General features: G+C 39.7%; 1 protein-coding gene across 1 annotated transcript in view; it reads left to right on the top strand.

Annotated features, from left to right (window-relative positions):
• The window catches only part of TBCK (TBC1 domain containing kinase), a 194815-nt gene that overhangs the window by 126573 nt on the left and 55738 nt on the right, over nt 1-12504 (top strand). The gene's annotated exons all lie outside the window — the stretch shown is intronic.

Here is a 12504-nt window from a genome sequence, read left to right as displayed (position 1 = left end):
GATGGATACAGTATCCAGTATTTAGAACTAAATATGTCTCCCAGACCTGTTCTTCCAAAACCCCATCTATAGTTAGAAGGTACATAGTCTTTTTTTTAAGGGGGGTCTGGATCTTGTCAGTGGAGACTATGCAATCAAACTGGTAGTGATCAGAAATAGATCACTATAGCAGTGATCTTTTACTGCAGGGAGATACGGAATGAGCTGTAACATCTGTATTCTGGCCTCCTTACACAGGGGAAGCGCCATGACATCACTACACTCCCAATGTAAACAGAAGCAACAACTATAGAAACATTGGAAGCCATGATTATTTCAGCTCCTGGGCTTAGTGCTGGGTCCTGGCATTCAGAGGCAGCCAGTGGTCCCAGCACTAGTGCCAGCAAGAGCCCACATAGCTGCTATACAATCTCTGTTCTAAAATGGTGGCTGGGACTCAAGTGGTTAAAGCAGATATTTATTTTTTAAAATATTATTGATAAATAATGATAAAAAAGATACAATTTTTTACTGCGCCTAATACTTTATAATATTTAAAATGTATTGAAGATATTTTGCCATAACGCAAGAAAATGTTGTATAATATTGCCTTTTGTTAGTAATAGAAGTTCCTACCTGCTGAGGATAAAAGTGAAATCTCAGCATGATTTATATATCATATTTACATTTACACATGTGTTTTGTAATTTTGCTGCAGTTGCTCAGTGAATTGCATTGCCTCCAGGAGATCAGGCAAGCACATCTAAGAGCTAATGCTCAGCTGTAGATCAGCACTGCTATTTCACCCGTGAGCACATTCCTATGTCTGTGGAACCTGGAGGCCCCAGCTTCATTTTTCTATCCCGCTTGGAAAGGAAATTAAAACGTATCTGTCAGGTAGAGCAGGTAGCTTTTATTATTCTTGTGAGTGACAAACAGAGGGATTGGTAAAAGCAAATATAACTTATATGACGTGTGCATCTTGCCAGTTTCTGGCTTTTCCAATACTGAATATGAAATGACCATCTTGTCGGATTGAACATCAATTATTTAAAACTTGCAGCTGTGTAAAGTGTATCTAGAGCCAGAGCTGCTTTTATTTTTTGAATAGATTGGTGAGCAATTAGAAGTCCGTTCAGGTTTAGCTTTCCTTTTGCCAACTGGGAAGATTTACCCTCTTTATTTGCCCCGGAAACCATTGTCACTGGAACTGAAATTGAAGGCAAATCTAACATTTTGATTAGTCACCAGAACAAAAAGAGAGAGACAATCTTGCAGGAGGAGATTTTCCCATGAAAAATGTCTAAGAGGGGACATTCCCTCACTTTGCAGAGATTTTTTCATACTTCTGTTGTGTGTCGGTATGACAGGAAATTAATTGAAATCTCCTCAATGGGATACAGATGGTAAAAAAAAAACCAAAAAAAACCAAAAAGGGTATTAACCATTCCCTACTGTATCCAAAATGAAAATAAAAAAAAGTTTTCGCTTTAAGATAAACTTTAAAGCCCACTGCAATTAAATGAGATAGCATATACTGTAAATATACTTGTCTTTTTGCTTTAACCACTTGAAGACCGGGGTGTTAAACCCCCTTCCTGGCCATTTTTCAGTATTCAGCGCTGCAGTACCTTGACTGACGTTTATTCAGTCATGCAACGCTGTACTGAAATGAACTTTATACCATTTTTTGGGGACACCTAGAACTTTCGTTTGGTGGTATTTAATCACCACTGGGGTTTTTATTTTTTACTATATAACAAAAAAGTACCCTAAATTTAGAAAAAAAAAAACCTCTTTCCCTATGAAATGTTATAAAACATTTATTATTACCCTAATGTTATGGTAAAATATAAAAGACGGGGTCACGTCGGGTAAATAGACACCAAACATGTCAAGCTGTAAAATTGCGCACTCCCGCGAAAACGCAGAAAACGACCACACCCAAAATTGGCCATAGGCGACGCTTTAAACGCTTTTACTGCTCATCAGTTTAGTGTTATCAGTAATGAATGGCCCTAAAATTATTGCACTCACTGCGACGTTCGCAGCGATATCTAACATGTCTGGCATAATAGGCACAATCGTCGTTTTCGCACATAGGTGCACCCGACGAATGTTTGTGTGTGTATGTTGGGGGGGGCGGGGAAACAGCATGAGTACTGTTGATTGAAGCAGTGTGCTGGTGGTCATGTTCGAACACCAGAGACCTGAGCTGTTACGTTGTGTGTGAGTCTCCAATGTGTTGCCAGCACTAGGGTTTTTATACCCTTGTTGCAGCACATAGTATTAAAAAAATAAAATAAATAAGTTCTCTATATACAGCCTGACTGCATTACAGAAATAAAAAAAAATTTAAATGTTAAATTGGGCTTTAAGCGGGAAATCCGCAAACCGTGAGCATAGCAGCGAATCCCATTTATATCTATGGGAACTGAATCTTGTAAATTTGTTTGCCCTTTTTCATGGACAGTTTGCTTGCAAACTTTTATAAAAAGAGCATGGGTAGCTGGGCACTGCCATGGGGGACATATAGAAATAAAAATGTTTTCAGAATTACCATTCAACTAGGAGCAGGTTTTTAATTTGGCTTAAATGGCAACATTAACATTCTTGGGGATGCCTTAAACCTGCTTCTAAATTTCCCTTTATAAGAGACAACATTTTTTTTCCCTTCTGACTTTGTTCTGTTTTTAAACAAAGCAGTCAGGGGATCCTAGGTGACGCCATTGACCAAATACGGTGATGGACATATTTGGTCAATGGCATTGCCTAGGATTTTACATTGCTCTTTTTACAGTAGCACAGCAGCCAGGGAACTAGCATTAGCAACAGAAGTAGTGGCGGCACAGTGTTGGCGGGTTGTCGAGCATCGCTGATCATGATTCTGGATTTACATAGCTGGGTGATGTGATTGATGTTAAATTTACATCAGGGAACATTGTTTATTAAAAAAAAAAATATATATATATCTATATATATATATACTGTATATATATATATATATAGAGAGAGAGAGAGAGAGAGGGATTTTGTGGGATTAGAGTCAGTATAAAAAATATACGCTGTAAACCTGTCTCAGAGACTTTACTAAAAGAGGCCAGGAATTGTATGATTGGTAATTGTCTGGTAGGGCAGTGAACGATCGCATTTGTTTGCCATGTTTAGGACTTGCGAATAAATTGAGTTTGTGTACCCGAACCTCATCATTTCGGGCACTGGACTCTGCACTGTGGTGTTTTCCAGACCTTTGTGTACTGTGTTAGCCAGTCTCTGAAGGCTCACATAGTTAGTATTCCTCTGGATGTGTCGAGGCTAGCTTGGAATGTGACCTTCTGAGCTTCTTAATCTGGTGTTTTCTAAACTTTTGTGTAGTGTGTTAGTTAGCTGCAGAGCACTTTCCGGGTCCAGAGTCATGGCACAGCCTCTAGTGTGACCCTGTCTCTAAAGGCTCCAATAGTGAGTACTACCAGTTGGACTGAAGCACTGGGAGCTACCTCACAGTTGGTACAGTTGGGCTTCATTTCTTAAATGTTTCTGAAATGTTTCACATTTGCCATCTTCAGTGCTGTAACAGTTAAAAGAGAACTATGGGGTCAGTGTTTTTCCCCATAGTTCTCTTCAGGGTCACGGGAGGACATATACTAACCTCTTCCCGTGACCCAAAGCTCAGTAAATAGATATGTGTTCGCTCACTTCCCAATCAACAGAGCCGACCTGTGACAGTTTCTTTGTCACAGGTCGGCTCTAACTATGAGGATGAGTGGAAATCACTCACCTCATAGCTCTCTTTTAAGGCTAAGGAATTGGGCACTGATGTCATACGCACCATCATATGCACCATCTGGTCTCCAGTTGTGTTAAGTTGCCTATCTACAGTGGCTTGCTCTCCTCTGGGCTGCCTGAAACTTTTATCAGCCCTAGCTGCCTGGGTTTGTGAGTACTTGAGGTCTTGCCTCATATTGGGCCTAGTTACTGACCACCACATGGTGTAACATGTATTCTCAAAGGCTCACCGAAGACAGCCCCGCTGCTTTCCATTTTTTAGGACACTCCACCTTACTCTAAAATTGCCATTTGTGCCAATATGTACCATTACAGCTGGGTGCTGCTCAGTCCCACCTTTTAACCTGATGCGCAGTGTGTCAAACCCGTGCACCTGGTAAACTGCATACTGTTTAGGCCAGGTGACAGATTACCCTGTCTGTCCATCTAATAATGCAGTCCTCTACCACCAGTATCTGTCTGTTCTTACCTATACACCTCCTCCCATCCTTACTGAAGCAGTTATTCCCCTGGCAGCTAGAGGAGTGTTCTTACTCCACCAATACTGCTCCTGAACTGATATGCGCGATATCATGCAACCACGCATAATTATTGAGGTGTATCAACTCAGAACTAGCCTAACACTTTTTCCTGTAACCCTGCTACTTACCCCTGGCTCCTGCACCATTATGTCTCCAGTGCCCAGCAGTCCTCACAGTGCCACTAGCTCTCAAAGCACCCAACAGTTTTCACATTGCCCAGCAGTCCTTGCAGAACCTGGGACTTCTCACACACGTTACATTCCAAGTCTCAGGGGGCCACTAACTAGGTATATTTTCCAGCACTTTTCACAGAATCACATAAGGAATAATTACATGCAGTTCTTTTAAACTATGGATATTATGGATATTTAACACACCCATGCTCCTTTTGGTAGATTTGTGATATGCCAGCAGCCCATGTGTACAGAGAAACACTATTTTAGTGTATATTTGGTTATACACATTTTCTTTTCTGAATTAAGAATTTTCAATTCTTAAAAGATTTTTTTTTAATATTGTTTCCAGTTTAATTTCAGAGCTTGTCTATGATAGTAAAAGAGCTGCTAAACTTCTTGGTGAAGTGTTTTTCTACTGACTGCTACTGCACTGATTTTATCTGTGGTTTTTATTATAATTATCTATTTTTATCATACACTTCTGGTTTTTCTCTGTATTGTGTTTCTACAATGCAAGTGGTTTTTCTTTGTGCTAAAAAAGCCTGGGAGCACTGACCTGGTGGAATTACAAATTACCTTCATTATTATTTTTCAGAAGACCAGATAATGCTCATTCTGTGCTGAATCCCAGTGAGGCCTTTCTAAGTTTTTCTCGATTAATTCATTGGAAGCCATACTAGTAAATTATGGCATTACCAGACAGTTGCTTAAATTTGTTAAGAGAGTAAGTGATGATTGATGATGGTGGGGTAAATCATCCTGCCACCCAGCTCTGGCTGGCGTCCCACCCAGCTTACTGACGTCACTGGTTCACAGGAACCTGGACATGACGCTGGCCAGAGTGTCCCAGGTTGCTAAGAGCTAGGAGGGGAGATGTGTATGTCCCTTATACATCTCCCCGCCCAGCTCTTGGCAACCTGGGATGCTCTGGCCAGAAAGGGGGTGGCAGGCACACTGGAAACATTGTGCAGCAGAGCGGCTGTGCCACTCTGCCTGCCGCCCCCCCTCATAACCCAAAGTAATGTCTCATTATAGAGACAGTCCTGCCTATACAGAAATGCAAAATAAATGGTTAAAGTGTATGTCAGAGCAAAGTAAAAACACATATGCAGTCCATTTCTGCAATACACGCATGTTTCACCATGTTATATGAATTGTAGGACTCTGCAAGTACAAAAAAAATATTTATTGATGTGTCAGAAATCTACTCAGTTCCTAATTTCCTCTTGTGGAATGACACCATTTGCCTTTTTGTGAACTGGAAGTGCAAGACTTGGTACCAGCCCTGCACAGAAACTACTGATTTCTGCCAATTCTCCCAATCTCCACAGAATAATTGTTCTGTAGTACAATAAAAGAACTGGGAGTACTCCTTGAGGTAACACATAAAGTGTTATCTCAGGACAGGACAGCTCTAAATTTCTGCAACAATAGGTTTTTTTTTTTTTTTACAGAACAGATATAACAAAATGTGTTTTATGGTATATTTAACAGACCAAAGGGGAGCAAAAGGAGTTCAGTTGTCAAGGTTTACATTCACTTTAATTCTCTTTTGTGGGGAGAAGTTTACTTTTCTTCCAGTAACTTTAAACTCAGGAGTTAAATCTTAAAAATGTATTATTGTGTATCATTCGGCTGTAGAGCTTCAAATCATCTCTGAATTGGTGCTGACACTGTCCTTCCTTCTGGAGGGTGGCTACTTTGATTCCGCATGGTCACTGTGTGTGTTGTAAAGAGGCCACCCCTCCAAGCTCACTCCCGTGATGGACTACAATCTCAATACAAATTAGTAAACTAAACATAGGATTGTAGTCCATCACAGGAGTGAGCTTGGAGTGGTGGCTACTTTACAACACACACAGGGGCCATGGGGAACAAACATAGCCATACTCTAGAAGGAAGTTAAGGTACTTGAATGCAGATTTAAGATTTAACTCTTGAGTTTAGTGTCACTATGAAGCTGAACTGATTAAGAAACATACCCTTTCTATGAATAAGGTAAGTATTACAGCTTACTCCTCTACCCCTATGCCTAATGAGCATTTATAGTAGTAGTATGGCTTTAAAAAAGATACAGCCATTACATATGACTTTTAGGAGTAATGCCTTGAAAAACCTTTTAGAAAAACCCAGAAGGTTGCAATTAATATACAGAGAAAATCCCAAACTTAAAAAAGATTTTGACTTTTCATATACTTTAAAGCTAAACTCTGGGTACAAAAACTTTAATTGAAGACATCATCACTGTGCGGAACATAACCTATGCAGAAAGCAGATCTGTGGATGAAACCAAGCAACTTCTCCACTAGAGGCTGCCAGTAGAAAACTACAAGGGGGGTGGATACAAGACCAGTGAACCTGCAAAAGGAGAGAGAGCAGCAGTGACAGGTCTTTATTACAGGAAGTTCCTGTACAGAGGTAATGTTTTACAGTGGATTACTGCACAGACCTACCAAGATTCAAGTAAGACCACAAATGCCTCTTGTGTGTTTAGACATTATTTGCTTATCCCAGAGTTAAGCTTTAGGATTTTTACTTTACTTCATGTACAGCCGAAATGTATGTATTGTGTACTTTGCTGGCAAGTTATCTGGTTACTGAGAGTGCAATGGGTAACTTTAATTAAGTAATGTGAGTAAATCATATGTATTTAGTCCTTGATTCCCTTATAACGTAATATATATTTTTAGTACATTAAAGACACCTTTGGCCGTGTCAAAAAATCTAAATAGAATTGACAATTGATTCAGCCTGAGTTCACCCATTCTAGTGTAAATTCATGAATATATCTTGGGTAAAAGAAACAAAAAAGCGACTGCACTGGCAAGGAAACGGAAAACGGTGTTAAGGCTTTGTCTGACAGCATTCCAGGTGGTTACCACGGTGATCTTTGTCGTGCATGCTTTGTGATCGAATGACGCAAATTATTAAATGATTGCGAGGCTAGCATGGGAAATTCTGCGAAGCAGGTCATTTATTCTCACTGTCAGCCCTTTACTACCCTGACCACAGACAATAACTGATTTATGGATGGCAAAAGGTGACTTAGGGACATATTAAAGGAACAGGCTTCAGCTGCAATAATAAATCTTCCCAGGGTGTGTATGCAAGCACATCCTTTTCTAGCTCAGCCAAAAAATAAAAATCTTCCTTTTGTAAAAGAAAATGTTAACAGAATTCTAATATTTCAATGTTTTGTTGTTGAGCTGTTTTGTGTAAAACACCAGACTCTAACAATGCGCTTGCTTGGATTTATATATTATTTAAATGGAATGCATCGATAAGCTGAATGTGGGAGCTTAGTTTTTGGCCAGCTAGTTCAAAACGGTATAACTTGAATCAATGATTCTTGTAAACCTGTTACAAACCTGGGCAATTCAACTGTGCCTGTGATGAAAAATGTATAAGGAGAGGTTACTGTCAGTATAACTCTACAACAAAAGGATCAAAAGACATTATACCAGATATAGGTAGCTGGTGTTCTATGCAGATATAAAAGTGATATTAAAGTCAAAATGTTTTTAATCAAGTTTTTTAAATGTTGATTAAATCACTTACAATGGATGCTGCTCCTTGATGCTTAAAATGTTTAGTTTCCTGCAGAAGCTAGTCCCCTGAGAACTGGCCCTGATATTCTGTTTTGGGGTGACTCCTTTCCCTTGCAGGGTCCTATGGAGCCACCCTTGTGTGTGCATGTAAGCTGTGTACACTCCCCTGCTCCCCCTTCCTCCTCCAATCTCCAAGCTAGTATTTGGACAGCTCCTGGAGACTGCTGTGTCCCTTCTGATCTTGTACTTAGCAGGAAGTTCAGGGAAGACTGAGCTGAGAGAGTTGGAGCTGTTTGTAAACATGATGAATGTAAGTGGGCAAAAAAGTAAAGACATACTTTGCTGGGTAATGTATATTTGTTTGATCTGGATTATTGAAAACAGCTTTAGCATTTAATATTACTTTCATTCTAAAGTGCATTTCCACTTTTGCAGCCAAACTGGGATAACACCTACTTTATATTTGTTTCGTGTTTCCATTCAGACAGCACCAATTCAGAGATTATTTGAGGATCTACAGCCGAGTGATACACAAATAAGATACATTTGTGTTAATAGTTAAGCTACTTGAATGTTGAATGATTGATCTCCTGAGTTTAGTATCACTTTAACAGTTTTTAATCAACTTTTATGAGACTCGATAACAGGTAAAGCAAGCTGGATTGTAAAACAAATCCCATGTAATCCCCATGATTGACTGTCATGGCATGATGATATGTACCAATCACCAAGGTGATTGGTTCCCAATCAATAGTGTATAACAGCGGCTGTCAGTGACAGCACAGTCTTAAAATTTGGAGTGTGCGCAGCTTCTTGACCTGTTTTTACTTTTCTCACTGAGTTACCCCTTGTAAAAACTAGTGTTTGATCCACTGCAGATGTAGATTGGGAGACGGGACTGATGGCGTCATCACAAGTTCTCTGTGTGACAGATGCTGCTGGTCAGAAACCCTATGTACGTCACCAACACGCGATTATACGCAGCTCTGAAACTACCAAGCCTTCACAAGGAACATGGAAATACCACTCCCAACCTCACCCTGCACAGATTTCCCAGCTCTCGGGACAATAGTTTGAGGCCAGCAGACTGAGAGCGATCATCACTAGGGTTGGTTAACTCCACAGTTAATCCTTTACACACAAAAAAGTAGCTGCCACCACGGGTTTTAATGGAAACACGCACCGCTCTTAGCAAATGCTGTGACAATTCAAATACTTAAAGACTATGATACCACTGTCCTTTCAGACAGCAATATGACATGCATTCTGTACAGTACAGTACAGTACTCTTCACAGAGATAAGGGTATTTTAAGTTCTTATTTAGAGCATGGAGATAAGCTAACCAATTTTTTATATTTTTTCTTAATAAAAGAAAGGGTGCAGGAGAAATATACAAAAAAGATGTTAACAAAGAGAGACAGGGATAACAACAATAAAATAAAAAAGCAATAAAAAGAGAGTACTTAACAAATTCTGGGTTTAGTATGTTCTAACAGAGTCCATTTCAGTACAACAGAAGATGGCTCTGAATTGCTCTTTCTCCAAGTAAGGCTTGCAAAGATTCTTTCTTGATGTTAAAGGGGAACTTTTTATGGGATGTTACTTGAGCATTTCCTCTTTATGTAACAAACTTTGGTGTTACGAGAGCCTCCTCTTGATGTCAAATGAGGGCCCCCTGACTGCCCTGCACAGCTTTTTGTTGGTCCTCTAGGGCGTGTCCCTGAGCCGGCCCCCTAGGCCAATCTGGAAGAGGCAGGAGGATGAGTAGGAGGGCTGAGCACTTTATGATCCTTTCCTCTGCCCCTCCCAAACTTATGAGACCCATCACAAACAGCTAGGCCAAATGTAAACAAACTATTGTTATTGTAAAAACTAGAAAGATCAAGGGGCAAATGAACAGATATCTGATTATTCTTAAATTAATCTGGGCAAGGCCTGAGAGGACTGTGGAATGCGAGGAATCTTTAACCATCTAGACCATAAATGCACAGATATATACTGTATTTCGTAATTGATTCAGCCATATCCATATAAGACCCGGCCTTGGGGCAGCAGAGATTAGAGGGGCAGCAGTAGTATGGAATTCCTATCTCTCGACGCCCGGGACATGCAGTTGGGTGGGTAGTTGTTTTCTACATTTAGCCCTGCTTTGGGCAAGCAGAGCTAAATGTAGCCGCAACTTGTTTTGTACAAGTGATCTCGGCGATGTCGCCGAGATCACTTATATGCAGCCTGCAGGTGTGCCATTCTCCATGGTGGAGAAGGGGGGTTGGCGGGGAGGGTGGGGTGCATTGAGGAACCTGGCCTTGGGGCAGCAGAGAGAGTAAATCCGGCCCTGCATATAAGACTTCCTAATTGAAACTGGGGCTCACACCTCATTACCATTAAACTCTGTATAAAGCAAGCATGATGATATCTAAATAAAACAAAAAAAACCCAAAGGCAGGAGATGACAATCACTGGATTCTGACTGTTTTATCTCATCTCTCTGGGATGCCATGCTGCAATATCACCAGCAAAACAATTCTCTTCACAGTCCCTCTGGCCGATCATATGTCCTGAAAGTAGTCACACCATAGCCATCTAACCACCTTCTAATGCCTATGGGCAGCCTTACTGTTCCAGAACTAATAAGGTCACCCATGTATGGAGTTATTAAGAGTGAAAGGAAGGGGGCACAGTTACTTGTGTGTTAAGGTCAATTTTGCAATGAAAGAATTTAATGCTATCTTGATATCTGGATGGTTATACAGGTTACAGACTTTGCTAAAGGCATGATTTAGCTCAATGGCCAGGGGACCTTGCTATGCCCTTAAAGGAACTGTTGCTGATAGATGTTGAGCTCTTTATTTCCACTTTCTGTGCTACTGCTTTACACTTTTGTTGTACATTTTGTTCTTTTTAAAACATTGCCTTTGTTTATGGGTGTGTGTATATATTTGTACATGCAATTGTGTGTATATGTATGTTTTGTGTGTATATGCTGTGTATATGCTGTGTGTGTGTGTGTGTGTTTAATCTAAATGTAATGCATGTTCTCCCTGTGATAGCATGGGTTTCCTCTGGGTAGTCCAAATTCCTCACAAAAACTCCAAAGACATGCTGGAAGGCTCCTGTCTAAGTTGGCCCTGTATGCGTGTGCAATAGAGGGACCTTTTATTATAAGCTCTTTGAGGGCAGTGACTGAGGTAAATTTGCAGTATGCAAAGCGCTGTGTAAATTGTCAGGGCTATATAAATATCTGTAATAAATAAATATGTTCTATGCATGACATTGGATGTTGATAGGCCAGTTATTTATATGATTGTTTACTAGGTTTAAATAAAGAGTTGCATGGTGTCAGAGTTCTTTCTCTTTGTTTTATTGTTAAGACTCTGTGCATATAAAATATATAGGTTTAGATCATATACATTTACTAAAATCTATTTAATAGGATTTTAGGTTAGGTGATGTAAAATGCTAGGTTGATGTCGCTGTTGATGGAAACACTAACTTTATCTTTTTCCATTTCAAAATGTTTTCTTTGTCTTATAAACATTCATATACAAGACATACCTCAATATCAATAGTCTGCAAGGACAAACATATCCGTATCACCCTGCTGACCCTCCCCTCCAACCACCCTTCAACAAACAATACAATACAACTATAAAACCAAACAAACTGACAAAAACCTCAAAGCTAGCAAACAAAACAAAAAAGGGGGGGACAAGACACCAAAATCAATTCTACAGGAGCATCAAACTTTCTACTGAGATTGTTGGATGGGCATATTTAATCCAAGGTTCCCAAGTCTTCATAAACTTTTTATTGGAATCCAAAAGGATGCTAGTCAGTTTTTCATTAAGAAAAAAATTAATCCATCCTCTTTTTAACTTCCTCGAAGAACACATGTGGTTTTCTCCATGCCTGGGCAATGGTCTGTTTCGCCGCCAACATAACTTAAGTCCCCAATTTATGTTGTGAGTTAGTCAGGGATGAAGATTTTTGATAAGGCTACCCATGGATCTCTTGCTATATTAGTCACAAAAAGATTGTTAATCATCTGAATTACTTTTAACCAAAACGTATCCAGTTTCAATCATGTCTACCAGGTATGGACCGCATCTCGCCTAGAATCACATCCTCGAAAACAAAGGTCTGAATGTGTCGAGTTAGAATAAACCGACCTGGAGGGCACTAAGTACCATCTAGTTAAAGTTTTAAATGCAGTTTCCAGAGAATTTACATTAATGGAACACGTAGCTATTTCCACATTTGTTGCCATTCTTTCTGTTGTTTAACAACTCCAAGTTCTTTTTCCCATTTCTGTATATATTTATGGTCACTGGGCTTTAATAACCTGTTTAGCTGGGAATATAATATCGATATCATTTTAGGGGCCGTAGGGCTTTTCAGACAGATATTTTTAAAAATCGTTAATTCCGTTATGACTGGAGTTTCCAAAAGCATTGATATAGCCCAGTGCCTAAGTTGTAAATATATAAAATATT

This window comes from Nanorana parkeri, unplaced genomic scaffold (genome assembly GCF_000935625.1).
Source record: "Nanorana parkeri isolate BGI_ZX_2015 unplaced genomic scaffold, ASM93562v1 scaffold161, whole genome shotgun sequence".
NCBI lineage: Eukaryota > Metazoa > Chordata > Amphibia > Anura > Dicroglossidae > Nanorana > Nanorana parkeri.
The sequence above is the reverse complement of the archived record's forward strand: the minus strand, read 5'-3'. Positions and strand labels throughout refer to the sequence as shown.